This window comes from Nicotiana tabacum, chromosome 6, assembly GCF_000715075.1.
Source record: "Nicotiana tabacum cultivar K326 chromosome 6, ASM71507v2, whole genome shotgun sequence".
NCBI classification, from domain to species: Eukaryota; Viridiplantae; Streptophyta; class Magnoliopsida; order Solanales; family Solanaceae; genus Nicotiana; species Nicotiana tabacum.
In genome coordinates, this window is record NC_134085.1 from 89,277,094 (window position 1) to 89,284,992 (window position 7,899).

At 36.7% G+C, this 7,899-nt stretch overlaps 1 long non-coding RNA gene across 2 annotated transcripts; it reads left to right on the plus strand.

Moving 5' to 3' along the window:
* The first annotated feature begins 338 nt into the window (after positions 1-338).
* LOC107804178 (uncharacterized) lies at positions 339-7,491 on the plus strand. 2 transcript variants are annotated; one of them, XR_012710453.1, is made up of 4 exons: positions 339-906; positions 1,590-5,802; positions 6,145-6,212; positions 7,215-7,491. It is a non-coding gene; the product is annotated as an uncharacterized LOC107804178 (long non-coding RNA). The 2 variants fall into 2 exon arrangements; XR_001652198.2 differs by lacking the exon at positions 6,145-6,212 and having other exon boundaries at positions 354-906; positions 1,590-1,796.
* Positions 7,492-7,899: the final 408 nt, after the last annotated feature.

Genomic DNA, 7,899 nt, shown 5'->3' on the forward strand with positions numbered 1-7,899 from the left:
TAAGAAATGCTTCAAAAAATATAGTTGTAAAAAAATCTGTTTTAACTTCTCAAAGGTTTATTTATTTTAGAAAGTAATTGTCACTACCAGAAAATGAGCCTATGGCAACGGACGTTTCAGCAATTACATAACCGTTGCCACAGATCTCTATAGCGACAGTTTTAACCGTTACCAAAGGTTTTGGATGCTATTAGTACACTTTAGCAACCAACCGTTGCCATTGTATAATAACCGTTGCTGTACGTTTTTTTATAGCCACGGTTTCTATAACTGTTACAATATATCTATCAATAGCAACGGTTTTTTCCAAAAAAATATTTATAGGAACGGTTATTGTTCCCTCCTTAATTTTTTCGTGTAGCCCGCCAGATCTAGTACTCTCTCTTTAAACCTTTTTATCTTTTTATTTATTTTTAATATGTAATATGTAATATATATAGTTAAAATCCACAATTTTTATTTATTTTCTAAATAAAAGTAGATGTGGCCTAGCTCCAGTTACGTTTTTTTCCAAATCTGAACCCTTTTCCCTTTTCCTTTATCTCCAATAAAGTTTTCCCCCAATACTCTAATCCCTCGTACCCATTTCCCCCTTTTCATTTTACTCTAGATCCAGTCATATTTTCCCCAAATCTGAACCCTTTTCACTTTTCCCTTATCTCCCATTACGTTTTCGGTTTTCCCCAATTCACTCTAATCCATCAGACCCATTTTCCCCTTTTAATTTCTCTCTTTGAAATCCCTCAAATCCAGTAGTCTGGTGAGAGATCTCCAGAAGATCTGTGTCCGTTTGCTAATGACATTCAGACTATTTGCGCATCATCGTCGTATTCAACCCATGAACTCAGAAGTCGGTGATTTCTATAGCAAACGCAAAAGGCACTCCGTAAAAAACTGATTTTAGTTGTAAGTTTTTCTTTTTCAATTTGGGTATTTTCTTCTTTAATCGTTCCTTTTTTCTATAATATTTAGGGTGTGGTAGTGTATTTAATATCTTGCTTTCTATTGTTTTTTTGAACCCCAATTGTTAAGGTTTTATTTTCGTTAGGTGTGGCTACTGCGAGTTTAAATTTTTAGAACTAATATTCCTATAGAAAATCTGCCAAAGATGACTTTTCAAAAAGGTCAGTCTTTTAGTTATGTTTGCTTTTGACATCTTGAATTTATTGACACTCTTATCTTAGTCTATTTTTCTGTAATTGCATTCACTCTATATTTGGATTTTTCTAGAAATTGACTCTCAATATTAGTACATGGATTTATGCTATCAATTGGCATAAACTATGTTTCATAAGGTCTTTGAGTTGAATTTTGAAGCCACTCTAAGAGGGTGTAATCTATGAAAATATCTTATCGTTCATTGCTGGTTTGTCGAGTTGGTAAACCTGTTCTAACTTTAGAGTGTCAACTCCTGAGTTTTCGAATGCTCGAGAGCGTTGTGGCTTATGATATGGCGCTAAAGTCTTAAGGTAAATGCTTAAAAATTAAACTAGGTGTACTAACTCACTCAAATCCAAAATTTATTTCGTGAGATGAGAATTGCCCAAAATCATATTTGAAAATAATTATTCATTCGCTCGATCGTGCAGGAAGACTTGCATGAAGCACAAAATGAGGATAAGAATGAAATTGTAATCATCATGCGTCTACTTGTTCCTAACAATTTGGTTGGATGCCTTTTAGGAAGAAAAGGCGATGTTATTCAGAAATTGCAAAGTGAGATTGGGGCAAGCATTCATGTTCAATCTGCTGAGCATCTTCCAGTTTGTGCTATGACCACTGATGAACTGGTCCAAGTAAGTTTCATGTTCTTTTCTATGGGTGCACAACTTATTTAGTTTGAATTGACATGCTTTTCTGGAGTTCACATGTTTTGGCAATCAGTAGGGTTTGCACCAGTAGTTAAAATTATGTTTGTGGAATTGCTTGATTACTGGCATGATTTCTTGATTACTATTAAGATCACATTTTAAAGTTTAATATTGCAAGATCGAATGGAATTGAATTTGAGGAGGTCCCATCAGAACTCTACAGAATCCGACTTTGTGCGACTTGGCCGTGTTGAGGTGTATTTTTTTTTGGTAATCCGCTAGGCAAGTGGCTAGGGCTAGTTTATATATATATATATAAAGTCATACAAAATGAAAAAGGTAAAAATTAACAGTTACATAAGTCCTATTACCAACATTTGTGTTGTGATAACCAATACTGATATCACAATGTGCTACTGTATGAAAAGGATATATAAATAGAATAGCATGTTTAATCACTATGATGCTACATATGTAGTAATTTTGCTTATTTGCACGCTACTGATCGTCATTTTGACCCTTTCTCTTGTACTTGTCAACACTTGTGTATTTTAACTCTAGTGTTTGAGCTTGCATCCTATGTCGATGGATCTTGTTTTTTGAGGACAGTATTGTTTCCAGCACTGTCCAGCACCATATTGCTGGCTGAGTTTTTGATTTTCCTCTCAGCATATCTTCTCTGGATAGGTGATTGTCTTTTCTTTGGTATCTGGCATTCATCTCTTTGTTTCCTATTGGAACTTTTGCATTTATTCCATATTATGATTGCGTGTAAGCATGCTGCATCATAACAATATCCCTTTGTGCTTTGTCTATCCCTTATTGTTTCATTCTGTGATGCATCGAGGTAGCTGTTGTGGTGTGTTCAAATCTGCTGCCTGTGTACCTATAGTCGTATGGTGTCCACTTGCTTACTGTTGTGTACTCTTGACCATGTACTACATGTGATGTTGTGAAAGATTGTTGCACTGAAAATGTACTCCAGAATTCATCCATTTTGCCCATCATTTTACGAGAAAACCACCGCTAGCTTTCTTTTAGGTTACTTGCATTTTTTGGTCTAGTTATGAAGTGATTTTTTTGGGCTGGTATAGGATACTTATGTCTAAATAGCTACAATATTTTGTTAAATATAGGGATTTTACGATTATAGAATAAAGTTGAGGAAGAGAGGTAATTTGCTTTATTTATTTGAAAGGTCTAAACTTTGTGTCTTGCTTGGTCTTTATCATGAGTTTGTCAAAATATACTTGGACTTTGCAATATTGGACTTTGTATGTTCTAGTTTTTGGTACAATATTTATTGAGTTTACAATAGGAAAGGATAAATCTGGTGCTTTTTCCAATTATCAAAGGCAGTGGAGGGGACTCCATTAACATCCTATTCTTGCTTTTGGTGTGGATGGAACATGTAAATGAGGTTGAAATTGTTCTTCAGGTGCTAGAATTATTACAAGATTAGTTTTTTGGGGCTTATCCTTTTACTTTTTCTGCCTCTGTTAATTATTTAAAGCTACAATAGCACATTCTTAGTTCTGGATTTATAACATTACCTTACCTTTTCAAAAGAAATGTTTAGTATGAAGAGTAAATGTTGCACGTACTTTAACATTGTCAATGTATTGAATTAGTATGGTAAGTTGATTGCACTACTTATTATTCACTGTTGGTTATTATTTGATTGACTCATTTGCAAAAAAAAAGTTATTATAATTGTTATTCCTGTGCGCAACATCATCAACATATACCAACTGATCAGGTGCTGGTGCGTGTATAATGTCGTAATCTTTTCCCATATTCCATATATATAATACCATCTGGTCATGAGTCGATGTAACCGTATAAATGCATGAAAATATGTTAATAATCTCAATATTCCTTTCGGATAAACTTTATCAACTATATATTACTTTGAAACTCATGAACAGAAGATATAATAACATGTCACATGGGGAATCAAGAACACAGAGACCCTTAGTATTTCTATGAATATAGTCGTTTATGAAAACTGTGTGTTTGCTCGTTTCTTCTTTATAACTTGTATCATGCCGAAGAGAAAGAAGGGATAGCCTTAACATACCTGGAGTAGGGATTTTGTAAGAATTTAGTAAGAAATCACATCTAACTGTGATATGGTTTATGGCCGTATACAAGTCACATTTTTCGGCCGCAATCAACAACTTGGTTTCCAATTGATGCAATTGGTATATCTCCAGTGATGATATCTTGCTAATACTGACAACTAGTAACGATCCAAAGATTAACAAGGTGTTTGATTTGCAATTTGCAGTAGATTTGCTTGGGTCCATGGTGGTCGAAATGTTTAACCTACAATCCGTGTTGTAGATAAATCCATTAAATTGGAAAGTCTTGGAATTTGAGGTAGGTGTCTTGACATAAATTTATTAGGTTGCCACCTATTAAAATGACTAAGGAGTCATTTGCCTTAGGTTGTGGCCAGCTGTCATGTTTTTGGAAGGGTGGGGTAGGAAGTATTAATCTTTATCTACTTATTAGGTAATTAAGTAATGTTTCGTTATCCGGTAATTAACCAATTACCCGCATAATTAAGAATTATCTCAAATTACCTAAAAATACTACTCATTTTTTATAAACTTTATACATCATACTATCACGGTCATATGGTACCTTGTATGATACTAGTCCATAAATATCGGGTATTATCGCTTGACCCGTATTTTATCACAAATCGGCAACCTTCAATGAAACTCGTTTTCTTTAATTCGTGTACCCTTTATTCTTCATGACACTTACTTATCGCTTGTTATAAATAGCATAAATACGTTAACCTCAAGATAATCTCATCCCTGAGTTTACGTCAATTAACTGAAGACGAAACTTTTAACGTATGAAAATGTGAGATGTAACAATAATAAAGCGGAAGTAGATTTAGGAACCATGATAAAATTGTAACGACTCGACTGGTTGTTTCATGAGTTACCGCTCCGTTTTCCCTATTTTTGCTTCTTATTGCCTTGTTCATCTGTATTTTGTGTTATCAGGTTGGTTGGCTCGGGTTCAGAGAGGTTTTGGTAAGGTTTGAGACACTTAGTCTCTTTTGAAGAAACTTAAATTGAAAAAGTCAAGCAGATGTTGACTTATGTGTTAAAGAGCTCGGATGTGAGTTCTGATGGTTCGGATAGCTTTGGGATGTGATTTGAGACTTAGGAGTGTGATCGGAATGTGTTTTGGAGGTACGGAGTAGATTTAGGCTTGAATTGATGAAATTGGAATTTTGGCGTTTTCCGGTTGATAGGTGAGATTTTGATATAGGAGTCGGAATAGAATTTCGGAAGTTGTAGTAGGTCTGTCGTGTCATTTGGGATGTGTGTGCAAAATTTCAGGTCATTCGGACGTCGTTTGGTAGACTTTTTGATCAAAAGCGTAATTCAGAAGATTTTGAGAACCTTAGGCTTGAATCCGATATGTTTGGTTGATTCGATGTTATTTGAGGTATTTTGAAGATTGGTATAAGTTTGGATAGTGGTATATGACTTAGTTTTGCTTTTGGTTGAGGTCCCGGGGGCCTCGGGGTGATTTCAGATGGTTAGCGGAAAGTTTGGAAGTTGGATGTAGCAGTTGAGGCTAAGTTTGTTGTTATAATCGCACATGTAGCTAGGGGACCGCAGGTGCAGGCTCGCAGAAGCGTAGAGGGAGCCGTAGATGCGGCCAAGAGGAGGATCAGCTGGAACTGCAGAAGCAGTAAGGGGAGCGCACCTGTGATAGTGAAGGTGCGGGCGGTGCATCGCAGATGCGGATATTGGCCCATAAGTGAAAACCACAGATGCGGTGTCTTGGACCGCAGAAGTGGTACCACAGATGAGGTGGATGGACTACAGGTGCGAAAAGACTGGGCCAGAAGGTATAAAAGAGTTCCTTCTTGATTTTTGAGATGTTCTTCACCATTTCAAGTGGGTTTTGGAGCTTTTTGGAAGATTTTGAAGAGGGATTGAAGGAATAACGTCTGGAGGTAAGATTTTTGAACCTAATAATCAATCCTAAGGCATTATTTCACTAATTTGGCCTAAGATTAATGGAAATTAAGGGTTAAAAATTAGGGATTAGGGCTTGGTATTGGAGACCTTGGCTTGAGGATTTGAGGGGTCATTTGTGGTCAGATTTTGGAATTTTTGATATGTATGAACTCGTGGGGAGATAAGGAATCTATTAATGTAAATTTTATCGAATTCCGAGACGTGGGCCTAAGTATCGAGTTTTGGTTAGTTTCGGGATTTATGTTGTAAATTCATTACTTTCGCATGGGCTTCGTTCCCTTAGCATATTTTGACGTCGTGATTCTGATTTTGGATAGATTCGATGCAAGTTGGGGCCGATTCGAGGGGCAAAGGCGTGTCGGGCTTGAGTTTGGATCGGATTAAGGTGAGTAATGATTGTAAATATTATCTTGAGGGTATGAAATCCTGGATTTCACATCGTTTTGCTATATTAAGGTGACGCACACGCTAAATGACGAGCGTGGGGTCGTGCACCGTTGGGAATTGTGACTTAGTCCGTCCCGAATGATTGTTTTACCGCGTATTTGATTGAAAACTGTTTGCTATCATCATGTTTTTGGCTGAATACCATATTTGGGCCTCGTGCCAACTATTTTGGACCTTAAAGGGTGTTTACTACTATTCCTCACAGTTTTGATTTTAGACTTGTACTCAGTCATGCTATATTCTACTGTTTTCATAACTCAGCCATGCTTACTCTATTTTAACACATTAAATGATATTTTAAATGATACTTTGGGCTGAGCATTATGTTTTACTGTTGCCCGAGTGACTTATAAGATTCTGACTGAGTAAGGCCGAGGGCCTATGTTGTGAGGATACTTTTGGGTTGGGCTGCACGTCGCAGTAGTGATACACTGATTTATGATTTTGAGGCCGAGGGCCGGAGATTGTACGCCACAAGGTGGCTTGATATGAGGTTGATAGCCTATTGATTATGCCACGAGATGGCTTGATGTTGCGCTTGGGCCATAAGGGGCCCCTCCCAGAGTCTGTACACCCCCAGTGAGTGCGGGTACCCATTGTGATATGAGATATAGCTCGAGGGGTTGGTATTGTCCCATATTATTGCCCGATGGGCTAATTCTGTTGACATTGGGCCCAAAAGGCGGATTTTATGTGTTTGTCTCTTCTAGCTACCTTTCATTTACTTGTTTAACTGTTAAAAAGGTGTTTTAAAGAAGCTTATACTGAACTAAGATGTTTTTATAAGATTTCACTATTTTATTGCACTTTATTGGTTTTACCCTGCCTCTTTATAGCATGTTATTGTGTTTTTACGTGATTTCTTATCGCTCAGTCTTCATTTATTGTTATTACTCACTGAGTTGGAGTAATCACTTTACTCCTTGCACCCTGTGTGCAGATTCAGGAGCTTCAGGTCCCGCCAGTGAGGGTTGATTGCTCCCAGCAGGCCATTCGGAGTCCACTAGGTAGTTGTCTGGCATTCGCAGCCCAGTATTTCTCCCTCCTATCTTATTTTCTTTTTCTAGTGATTGTATAAACTCTCTTTCAAACTCTTAGACTTATGTTAGATGCTCATGACTGGTGACATCCCGATGTCAGACTGTGTTGGTTTCTGCAAATTGTATTTTCACTTTTATTTTGGGATTATTATCATGTTAAAAACTTAAATTGTGTTATTTTGATTGCTTAAAATGAATTGAGTATTGTGTCGGCTGGCCTTGTCTTCACGAGAGGCGCCATCACGACCGAGTCTGGGTTTAGGGCCGTGATAAAAATTGTTGTTATCCTTACCATGTCATGAAATATGAACAAAATATAATGCAGAATGATATAATAGCAAATACGACCATGAACAACTGCTAAAATTCCCAAAATCCGATGTCACAAGTACATGAGCATCTAATAGAATATAAACTACTACAACTATTGTCTGGAATGAAAATAAACAGAATAAAATAAAATGATATAATAGCAAATACGACCATGAACAACTGCTAAAATTCCCAAAATCCGATGTCACAAGTACATGAGCATCTAATAGAATATAAACTACTACAACTATTGTCTGGAATGAAAATAAACCG